At 40.0% G+C, this 12,075-nt stretch overlaps 1 non-coding gene across 1 annotated transcript; it reads right to left on the reverse strand.

The window, feature by feature from the left end:
• Positions 1-1,942: 1,942 nt before the first annotated feature.
• Positions 1,943-2,014, reverse strand: Trnag-ucc (transfer RNA glycine (anticodon UCC)). Its single transcript has one exon. It is a non-coding gene; the product is annotated as a tRNA-Gly (tRNA).
• Positions 2,015-12,075: the final 10,061 nt, after the last annotated feature.

The following is a 12,075-nucleotide window of genomic DNA, read 5'->3' on the forward strand; positions in this document are numbered from 1 at the left end:
TATCACAAAACCCCAAATATCACCAACACCACTTCAAAGCAAACAAACCTTTCTTTACATTAAAAAAAAGAGAGAGAGAGAGAGAGAGAGAGAATATGTTTAGTAACTTGTCTACATGGTATCAGTACCATGTTCATTTTCTCCTTAATATTTATAATGCTCATTTTATGTTAGGTCTCCAATCATTAGTCTTCGGATTTGGAGTTTTGTTTGTTTTAATCAGCAAAAAGCCTGAATTTGAATATTGGTCTTACTTGCTTACTAGCTATGTGGTCTTGAAACTTCCCCTTTTTCTTTTCATATGTAAACCTGGAATAACAGTATTGTTTTATTCGTAGAATAATTGTAATAGTTAATACAAATTCAATGAGACAAGAATGGGACGATGGGGTGGGGTGTGGGGGGTGGGCTAATGTTTTATTTTAAACTCAAATATGCCTCTCATGAGTCACAACTCTGACTCCAGAGCACACTGAAAAGGCTGAAAGGAAGTAAAGAGGGACTAAGCTGATAACAATGAAAGGAAGGTTGGAACAGGGTGTAGACTGCAGCCAGATAAGAGATTCCTACACATTCCTGCTCCTGAAAGGGACTGACCAGGAGGCGTCCACATTCCACACATGTCCGCTGAGGCCAGACTCCGGACGCTTCGCGGATTGACAGGGGCAGTGGGGGGGGGGGGGGGAGTAGAAAAGAAGCTAACGTGGGGAGATTTAAAAAAAAAAAAAAAAAAACAACTTCAGCCTAAAGCTTTCTCCACATCACAGACTCCACTCCCCATCCCTCCAGCAGGCAGAAAAACTGGAATTGCAAGCCAGAGTTTACCTCCCGGCGGCGAACCACTGCAGGGCTTTCTCTTTTAAAAAGTGAGCAAGCTTCCTGTTTGAAGACTTCCAGTATGGGAGAGGAGGATAAACCTCTGTCACCCTGGCGTCTGGGCACGCAGCTGACCTCTGGCTTTCCGCCCCACCTGGTGTTGAGTCAAGTGACCGGGTGAGCTGGTCTAACTCAACCGTGCTCTGAGCCTCCCTCCTCTCTGTGGGAAAAGTCACTGTGAAAATGCTTGCACGACCTGTGATCACGTTTAGCACCTGAAATGACGAAGACTTTCTTCCTCCCCAAGAAAGAGCATGCAACCACATGAATAGCCACAGTAATGCAGAGCAGATGCTGCTCTGTGTCTTTACTTTTTTTTTTTTTTAGATGTATTTCATCTTGTAGGATTTGAATCTCACTCAATGAGGTACTAGTATTATACTCACTGTTTTACAACTCAGGAAACTAAGGGACATAGAAATTTAACTACTTGTTCAAAGCCATCTTAGTTAATAAGTGTTGGAGCTGACTGAGACTGAAAGCCCAAATATCTACATTCCTAAAAGCTATGCAACACTACTTAACTTTGTTATCTAAAAAAAAAAAAAAAAAAAAAAAAAAAAAGATAGAAAACCATTTAGGGGTAGAAAGATCATTAAGATCATTAAGCTTTTTAATTACTTCAGGGTTTATTTCATGAAACTATGAAAATAGGAGCATCCCAAGGAAAAGAAATAGGAGTTCTTAGAGCTTGAAAATCGGATTCATATACGTGTAAATCAAAAACTAGTACTGGTGACTCCTGGCTGTAATTCAAATACAGGGTGGCAGAGGTAGAAAGGATCAAAAGGTCAAAGTCGTCTCTTACAGAATGAGTTGCAGGACAGACAGCCTGGGCGACATGTGACGCTGTCTCAAGAATAATACAGTAAAATAAAAAATGATGAGTAGTTTGAAAGGGAGAGAGAATCTTTTAAAATGTAGCACTACGAATAAAGAGAAACAGCACAGAGGAACGTGCTGGGAGGCTCAAAACTCAGCAGTTTGTTGTTTATTTTTCTTTTTATTTGTTTTTTTAAAATATTTTTTATTAATTTATTCATATTACATCAAAGAAGGCAACCACTGCGTTGGCCGGGAATCGAACCCGGGTCAACTGCTTGGAAGGCAGCTATGCTCACCACTACCCCACCAACACACGCTTTTATTTACTTTTTATTTTTTTAAGTTTTAATTTTTTATCCTTTATGTTTTTGTTGTTTGTTTTTCACTAATGGTGCCAAATGCGGGCCTGTATGCATTTTAGGCCAATATCATACCATGGAGCTACAGGGCGCTACATGGCTATCCCTAGACAGCTCACAATAATAATAATAATAATAATAATAATAATAATAATAATAATAATAATAATAATAATAATAATAATAATAATTATCATCATCATAATAATAATAATCATCATCATCATAATAATAATAATCATAAGAAATAAAAAATAAGCAGAAAAATTGTAATACATGTATTAAAATTTCTCCTGTCCTGAATAAACAAGACTAGATTGACAGAGCTCATTGGATGCTCAAGGACACGATAGAACAAAAGCCCAGAGGGAAAATTGTATCTTTATGAAGTTCTCAACAGCAGACAAGTGCCAAGGTTTCCTAGGGAAAGAGGAAGGCGTTAGCTTATTAGTGATTGAAAACTATGCTGCAGATCAGAGAGTTTTCATCGGTTATACCCAATGCCAGGAAGTCCTCGGGTCTTGGCCTTCCTGTGAGGAGGTGAAAGGGTTCTGAGGCTGGAATGCACTAGAATTCAACTACAATCAAACCTGAAGGTAAAAGCGAAGCATTTTCACGCAAAAAAAAAAAATTCTTTTGAGCAAGATCTAGCACTATAAATAAATGTATATGTAAGTACGTATCTATAAGCACAATGGAAATGAGAAGTAGCCAGAAGTGTTTAATTCCATGAGCGTAAAGCATGAATCAGGAAGCGTTATTTGTATAGCGTGCCACTTTGAACTCTGTTAGCTGTCTGCGCATCACTATGGCAAAGTGACTGAGAGAAGCAAAGGAACCAATCACAAGCCTGATGCTTCACCCCCCCCACCCCCCCCCCCCCCCCGTTCCCCCACAATAACATACTTAGAAGGTAAAGGGGCTCGCCGAGCAAGCCTAGTGACCTGAGTTCAATCCCTGAAACCCGCATGAAAGTGGAAGGAAAGGAAACAAACCCACCAAGTTGCCTTCTAATCCCCACACGTGCACGATCTGTGTTATGCGTGCCCACACGTATCATGTGCATGCACTGTAATATTAAAACATTTTTAATTAGAAATAAAGGTTCTGGGATAAAGATACGGATGTCTTTGGGGAAACATTCTATGCCACATTGAACTAAGAATCTAAGCCCAGATAACATCTTTGAAAGAAACCAGTACATTTACACAATATGCATAAGCTAATGATACACAGTGAAGCTGGCTTCTGCTATGAATAACACTAAGAAGAAAAAACACAACTTGATGTACAGCTACTACATTTGATTGGCATCGTGACTCAGGAGTTCATGTTTCTCAGAAGTGCTTTTACCCTCATGGGTGTACTGTATTAATGAGCATGTGGGAAACGGGAGGAGGAAGACGTTGGGGAAGAAGAGACTCAAGCACGACTCATTTATTTATTATCACTTGTGTCAAAATGACTCATGAAAGGCATCAAGTAGAAATTTTGCTATCTACTGAATTAGATGCGCACAATCCAAAGTAAAGGTCAAGAGAGCAAATTTTTTCTAAAGATTATTTCATTTTTGAGAAAGCAGTTTTCGTTTTGATTTTTTGAGACAGGGTCTCTCTGCATAGCCTTGGTCGTCCTAAAAGCTCACTATGTAGGACAGGGTGACTTGAAACTCACAGACTGTTCCCTGCTCTTCCGCGCTAGCACTGGGGTTAAACCAGCAGATTGTAAACTGTACTATGTAAACTGTGCCATGTAAACCACAGCAGACTGAGAAAGCAGATTTTTAACAATGTATAGTAAAAAGAAAAGCTTGGATTCAAGCTCCATCTCTCATCACACGTCCGTAAGCAAATAGCCTAACCTCTGAACGCACTGTATATTTCTAGAAAGTGGAGTAGGAATATTTGCTTCATAGGCTGCAAGGATTTGATATGCTTCTGTCAATCTCACAGTAAACAAACAGTCATACATAGTCGCCTCGGTGTCTGTGAACACACCAGTCTCCAACGTACTATTATAGAGAGGCCCAGCTTTATAGTCACGGAATCACGTCTTCACGTTGCTACTGGACTGCCTCAGTGCCGCAGACGCTGGAATGCCCGGGCAGGTTTCCTCTGGTGCTGTCAATTTTCTGCCGAATTTTCTGAAGCGAAAGCTGATCATTCTCCCAAAATGAATGTATTAGCATGACAATGGCGATGGGACTTTTTTGTTTCTGTCTGCACTGGTTACATCCAGATTTAGGGATAAGTAATTTTTTTTTTTTTTTTTTTTTTTTTTGGTTTTGGTTTTTGGTTTTTTGGTTTTTGGTTTTTGGACAAAGGGTTTCTCTGTGTAGCCTTGGCTTTGTAGACCAGGCTGGCCTCGAACTCAGAAATCGTCCTGCTTCTGCATCCCCAAGTGCTGGGATCACAGGCATGCACCACCACGTGGGGCAGGATAAGTAATTTTTTCTGACTGACTGTTAGCTTCCGGTCTCACTGTAATCCTCTAATTTACACATACGTATGCTAACAAGATTTTAAGGAGCATATACATCTAACACAATCTGACATGTGCATTCTCTCCTGAGAATCGGTTTAGCCTTCTTAATTTTGCAGATAAATATTTCCCTTCTATATCGCACCACTGAGTATTGTTTGGTCTATAGCACTTATCTGGACTCCTCAATCTTAATCAGATATTTAGATGTGCCCTTGGCAGCCACCTCGCCTGCCTTCTCAGAAGTCTCTATGTGCTGGTGGTATAAGCAGAGTACCTGGCTCCCTAGGAGATGAGCCGAAACAAGGCTGGCTGCAGACAAGACCGTTCAGCTCTGTCATCTTACACACATAAAGGCAGATAACTTCTTAGAAATTAACATCTGTATGCACAGATTCAAAATTCAAAATAAATTTCTTGAGTGCAAGTGTGCACATACACATGGTGGCCAGAGGTCTACCTCAGCTGTTCATCAACTATTTTTTCAAGAAAATAAACAGTGATTCTCATTGGATGTACCTCTGGGATCTACCTGCCTCTACCTCCTTAATGCTGGGATTACAAATGTGGGTGCTCAGGGTTAAAGCTAGGTCTCCCTGCATATAAGGCAAGCAATTTGTTGCCTTTGACTTCAAGAATCAAAAGACAGACTGGAAAATAAGAGTTGGCTCAACCTTGTAACAGTACCTGAAATGATTCTTCGTATCATAATCCTTTAGACAGAGGACTGTGATCCATAAAGTTTGGTAGGTGGCCCTTAACGACCAGTGGGAAGGTGGTATGTACTTGCCTGGCTTAAACGAATGACCAAGGTTCAAGGATTATTATCCTCAGTCTTTATACACACACTTTATACACAGACACACACACACACACACACACACGGAGTTTTCTTTTCATTCTGATCAGAAAAAATACTTCATTTAGTCTAGTGACTCCTCTAACCTTTTGGTGAAAAAGTAATCTGTTCCGCTATTAAATAGGATTTTTTTTTTCAAAATTGAAAACTTTTAAGCCACTGAACATGAAACTCACTGCAATCATTTTTCCTTAAGAATCAATTTAAATATATTTAAGGGAGAAATGTATGGGAGAGTGTTTCCCTGAGTTTAAAATCACAGCAGTTGTTCAGTGAATGATCCAAAGACTACCACCATCTGAAGAGCAACAGTGCTTGCTGAGAAGGAACCTGCAGGAGCTACCAAATGTATTAAAGCACTTAGAGGAGCTGGGGACAAAATGGATTTCTATTTTATTTTATTTAACTATTTTTTGTTTAAAGAGACAGTGCCTTGCTACGTTCCCTACACTGACCTTGAACTCCTGAACTCAAGCATTCTTCTGCCTGGACTTCCTGAATACTACAAACCATTTATTTCACCACAAACATATGTTGACCACCTCCTAGGTACTGTTGCAGCCTAAGTACTGTCAGACTATGGGCCAAGAACTGTACTTAGTCACTTGTGCTATATAACCTAAAAACTCAACATATGTCTTATTTTAATGGTTGAAAAATCAAAATAATATTTTATGATACATATTATATATACAAAAATTAGAGCATAGTGTCCTCAAACAAAATTTTATTAGACGATAACCCAGACTCATTGTCTTCATCTGTGTTTGTGCACCACTAACAGAGTTGAGGGGCTGGGTAGAGCCTAGCTGTGGTGGTTTGCAAACAGCAGTACAAGAGAGAGTGATGGAGTTGGAGCTCAAGTGTCAACCAGATCCCTGGATTGTAGTGCTAGGCTTTTAGGTTCAGTTAAATATTGTAGTAAAAGTCATGTCAATACAAGAAAACGAAACAGACTCTGAACATCATGCTTTCAGATACAGTTGAGTGTGGATTATTTTCTTATAAAAAATAGGAGTGAAATGTGTTTACTATGTGAAGGTGTTTTGTATGCAAAGCAAATATAGTCTAATTGCTTTAATATCACCAGGATTTAGCACTTGAAACAGCATCCTCAGGTTGTAAGAGAGAGGTACAGAGCATGCAAGGTGAGGAAAAAAACCCTAGATTGTCTGTTACACAGGGTGGAATGTAATCCAGGCTGCCCTCTCATTCTTGCTGTGGAAGCTGTCTTGAACTCCTTGCCTTCCTGGCTCTTCTTCCTGAATTCTTGGATTACAGGCATGTACCACCACATCTGATTTGTAAAATAATAATAATAAAATGACTTACTATAGGAGAAATTTTTCACAAAATAAATAAGAGGGATTGGAAACTAACAGCTACAATAACAACAAAAAAATCCCCCCTGTTACCCATCTCAGAAAACCTCTTTACCAATGATGGGGTCATCAAAATGGCACAATAGCCAAAGAAATTCACCAGAGAAAGTCACCTTCTTTAAGACTATTGGCCTCTTAGTGAAAATACTTAAAGAGTTGAAGACACAGAGCATAGCAGTTACAATTTGACTGTCCTTTTGAGTTTCTATTGTCAACTCGGCTAGAGTCACCTGGAAAGAGGGAAACTCAAAGGAAGAACTGCCATGAGAGAATGTCCTGTAGTCTTGTCTATGAGAAACTGTCTTATTGATATGTGGCGTGGAACAATCTGGCCTACTGTGGGAATACCATCCCTATGCAGGTATGTTGGTGTAATATAAGGAAGCCACCGTATGTACTTTTATGTGCTGATCCACTATTGTGACCTACATTTACTTTTACCTACTACATTAAAACCAACCATTTTAAGTTATAATGGAACAGTGTACTGGCCCCCTTACACTCTTGAATCTGAATGCTTGGTCCATAAGGGATGGCACTATTAGGAGGTGTGGCCTTGCTGAGTAGGTGTGGACTTGCTAGAGGAAGTGTGTCCCTGTGGAGGTGGGGCTTTGTGGCCTCAGATGCTCAAGCCAGGCCCAGTGTGACACACAGTCCCCTTCTGTTGCCTACAGATCAAGACGTAGAACTCTCAGTTCCTTCTCCAGCGCCTCATCTGGATGATGATAATGAACTAGCCCTCCGAAACTGTGAGAGAGCCCTAAATTAAATGTTTGCCTTAATAAGAGTTGCTGTGGTTATGGTGTCTCTGCACAGCAATAGAAACCCTAACTGAGACCAATATCATACGAGAACAACGGATTACAGGCTGGTTTTAGTTAGTGTTTGTGGCAGGCGTGATCCGTCCTATACTAGATAGTTTTTTATTATGATGATAGCCAAAGCATGTGGAAGAGACTGGCACATTTGGCTACCAAGCTGGGGTTGACCGTGGCACTCACTGAATCACATTATTGGAAGCTTTGATTTGTTTTTCCTTTCTAGGAACAGAAAATTCCTTGGTCCTTTCCCCTTTAACAATTTGTACACTTGTGTGGGTGGGGTCTTGCCTTGAGGGCACCTCTCTATGTCAATACCAGGAGTCTCTCTGTCTTAATTACTGTTCTATACCTTTGATAAAACATTATGATCATGATCAAGGCAACTTATACAAGAAACTGTTTAACTGAGCTTATGGTTTTCCTAGGTTAGAATTCATGACGGTAGAACCAAGGCATGACGTCAGCACAGCTGAGAGCACACATCTTATGTCTTTCAGCACAAGCTTTGGCTCTATTATTAAGTTTTTGCTACTGTTTTTCTCTTCAAACTGTACATTTTTAATTTATTTTGCCACATTTGCTATTTTATATTGCAGACCTGCATAAGAGTGATAACTAATAGCCACATGACACAGTCATTATTAGGCTATCTTAAAATCGCCTTGGCCAGAAAAATTAGTAGATCAGTTTTTAACTTAGCCTCATGCAAACTCGGAGGATAAAGACAAAGTGGCCACATCCTTTGCAAATATGACAAGAATGATCCCTGTCCCAGTTGCTGGCATTTGTTCCCTCCAAAACCCATGAGCTGGGCCTCCACAGACCATTTAACTCTCAGTGCTGTCATCCTAGCTCCTACTAGGATGACCCGTTAAGCCCCACTTGCAGCACTCAACAGCTTTTCTAGGCCAAAGTCCCAAGGCTTTGCTCATTCTTCCCAAGAGAGCATGGTGAGGTTTGTCAGACAGTAGCCCACTTCCTGGTACCAGCCTCTGTGTTAGTTGGTTTTCTCTAGCTTTGACAAAACATTATGATCAACACAACCTATACCAGAAAGTATTTAATTGAGCTCATAGTTTCCTAGGGTTAGAATTCAGGATGGCAGATCAAAGGCATGGTGGTAGCAATTTCTGAGAGCTCACATTGTGATCTGCAATCAGGAAAAAGAGAGGTCACACCGGGAATACCACAAATCATTTGAGACCTCAAAGCTTCCCCCCAGAGACCCACCTCCTCGAACAGGACAAACCTCCTAATCCTTCCCAAATAGTTCCCCCTAGAGAGAATCAAGTATTCAAGCATCTGAGCCTACGGGGGCCATTCTCATTCAAACCACCACAGTGGTATTTTATGGTTTGGTTAATATAACTAATTTAACTCTCCACAGTAATGTCTATTTTATCCTTTAAATTGATCTGAGCAGAACATACGTCAGAATATGTATGTGTCTAGCTGAACATTTCTCCTGGACTTGCTGTAGAAAAAAGATGTCAGAACAAACAACATTTGCAATTAATTGAAATAAGATTTTCAAAGATTTAATAATAATGGTTTATGTGAGTATTAGAAAAAAATCTGTGAAAAAGAAATTTAAAGCCCATAAGGTTCACTACTGTCATAGATATAATCTCATAGAGTTTTGAAACAGAAGCATTTACACAGGTATGTATATAAAACTATTAGAAACAAAACAATGGAATACATAAGATGAAACAGGAGCCTCTATCATTATTTATTTTTATCTATCACAATTTCATGGCTCTTAAAAATAATAACTTTTAAGATTTAATGTTTAAATCTGAGAATATTCTTAAATATGGCGGTTATATTCTCATGTATAACAGTACCACATTGTAAACCATTAGAATGTATTTTAACAAATTAGAATAATATATATTTGATTAAAGAGACAATATTTGTGCTGATTTTACTTAAAAGAAAATTTGTATTTAAGATGACACCAAATCTGGTTAAAAGGCTCAAAAGCTATTCTAGAAAATTCTCAGCTGAATCTTGTAGTGAATATTAGTTTTTCCATGGCTATTGAGACAGTTTGCACATCATATTTGTTTAAAGTTTGGGTTTCTGTCTCATTTATTCTTAGCATTCCCTTCTTTAATCATGGGATGAGATGAAGGTTTCAAATATAGTTCCATATATTTTGGGGAGGAAGAACAATAGAAAGTGGGTAAAATTAGTAAGTTTCACCTAGTTTGAAGAGGAAATGAAATTGTGTCCTTTATTTTTTAAGTACACACACACACACACACACACACACACACACACACACACACACACACACGCACACACACGGTGAGGTTAAAAGGAAAGAAAAAAAAAGAGGAAAAGTTCACTGGACCCCGGTGATTTATTGGGGAAGGCTCAGCAAGCTCACAGAAAGATTGAAGGGGGGAAGTGATCGGACACTGGGTCAACCCCCATCACATGTTGTGTAATAAAAGGCTGACCGTAGCCTTTCAGCCTTGCTTCTGCTCATAGACAATGGCAGCTGCAGAGCGAGACTAATAACAGGATTTAGCATAAATCCACCACAGGAAGTGAACAGTGGTTGTGGCAAATACTCAGCCAGGAAACATTCTACAGCAGCGGCAGGATGCATCCGTGAGCTCTCCAGTTCTCAATGTGCTTGTGATCGTGAGAATATAATTAGCTCTCAGCGACTGTAATTTTTTTGTGTGTGTTTGTTGTAAGATGGCTCCCCCCCTTTTTTTTTCTTCTTCTCAGAAGCAGGCTTTATTTTTCCTACACTAATTTAGCAGCCACAGTGAGGGTTTTGGAGTATCAAGGGAGGGGCTTAGAATGTTCCCTTTTTGCTTCTGCCGAGGCCTTTTTTTAATTGCATGGTAGACGATGTTTAGTTTTGCACAGCTGACAAGTGAGTTCAAAGCAACACATTCCTCTTGAACTCCTGTCAGGACCCCAAAGCCGAAGGCTCCCTGAGTGGCAGAGCCAACCTGTACCATCACAGCCTGATACATTTACAGAGGGATGCCAAAATGACGGGTGCACCGCGTTTTCCACCACCTGCTTCACTTGACACTTAAAAGGAAAGCTACGTGGGAGTGTAAAAGGAAGGAAAAGCATTCAGAGCACCTTGCCTGTGTGTGCACTGGTTTCTGATATGCTGAACCACATTGCTGAGGGCTTCAATCTCCACCTCCAAAGCCCTTCCTTTCTGTCTGTGTTTTAGAGAGTGCTAATAACCATCGTATTAGGACCAATGCTACCCTTAGAAGAGGCTTTGAAATGCCTTCTGTCAAATACGTACTTGACATGAAACCATTTGATTTTTGTCATCACAGAACTGTCCTTGAAAGACAGCCAGGAACAATAATTTTTCCTTTTAACACGTTAAAAAAAAAAAAAAACCACTTTCTCAAAAACCAAGAGAGCTACATTGATAAACAAACATGAACTGTGGTTGGAGACCATCTGGCATTGCAAAGCCCTAAACTGAACACTGAAGCAACAGCAGCACGACTCTGACAATGCCTCACTTGCTCGGCCTGGGTTAGCAAGGAGGTCACGCCCTTGCTGTCTAAAAGGTGACTCAGTCAAACTAAGTCTCATGGATGCTCAAGGACGGAGGCTGGAGTCAGGTGGGTCTAAGTTTGGATGACAACTAGAACACTTACCAACGATTTAGCCACTAGTAACTAATGAACTTTCAAAGTCTTGTGTACAATGCAGATAATATTGGCACATGCCCTATATGTTGTTATACTTTGTACGATGGCTGCCACACAGTAACATTAGCTATCACAAACACCCAAACGGTTTGGAATTGATGTGCAGCAGGAAAGAAGAATTCCATGAAATAGTTTCACGTATTGGCAACGCTTTGTTTTACGGGGCAGGGACCTGGAATGATTTGGTCTTTGTCTTGTACTGTTTCTTGTCCTCTTTTCTAGGTTAGTTCTGTCTTCAGGCTGGTTGCTCTCATGTTTGCAAAATAGACACAAGTCTCAGCTGAGACAAGCAACTTCTTTGTTTGAGTCTTGCAGAAAAGAAGAGAGGAAAATACTTCTTTAACCATGAAATAACCTGACTGAGACAACTTAAGCTTTGTAGCCATCACATGTGTCAGGAAAGAAATAATTCGTCTTGATTGTCCTCAGCCTCAGTTTGTGTGGTGGTTTCTAATATGCAGGAAGAGAGTGGCTATAATAGTAGGCACCCGAGACTAGAGTTTAAATGCATCAACATCTTTACCTGAGTCACACACATAGCTACAGAACAGTCAGTATCTAAAGAGGGGAGGTTTTCTTAGGAAGGCTGAAAAGACAGTTGGGGGGTCTACCAAGGACCCAAAGGAGAGAAATGGTCTGTCAATTTGATGGGTTCAATATCATTCCAATCACAAGGAGATGGGCAGTCACATTCAGGAGCTGCTAACCATCCCCTAAAACCCAAATGAACAGAAAACAAACAAACCAGAAGCAGTTGCGAAT

The sequence above is a fragment of the Acomys russatus genome, chromosome 18 (assembly GCF_903995435.1).
Source record: "Acomys russatus chromosome 18, mAcoRus1.1, whole genome shotgun sequence".
Classification (NCBI taxonomy): Eukaryota; Metazoa; Chordata; class Mammalia; order Rodentia; family Muridae; genus Acomys; species Acomys russatus.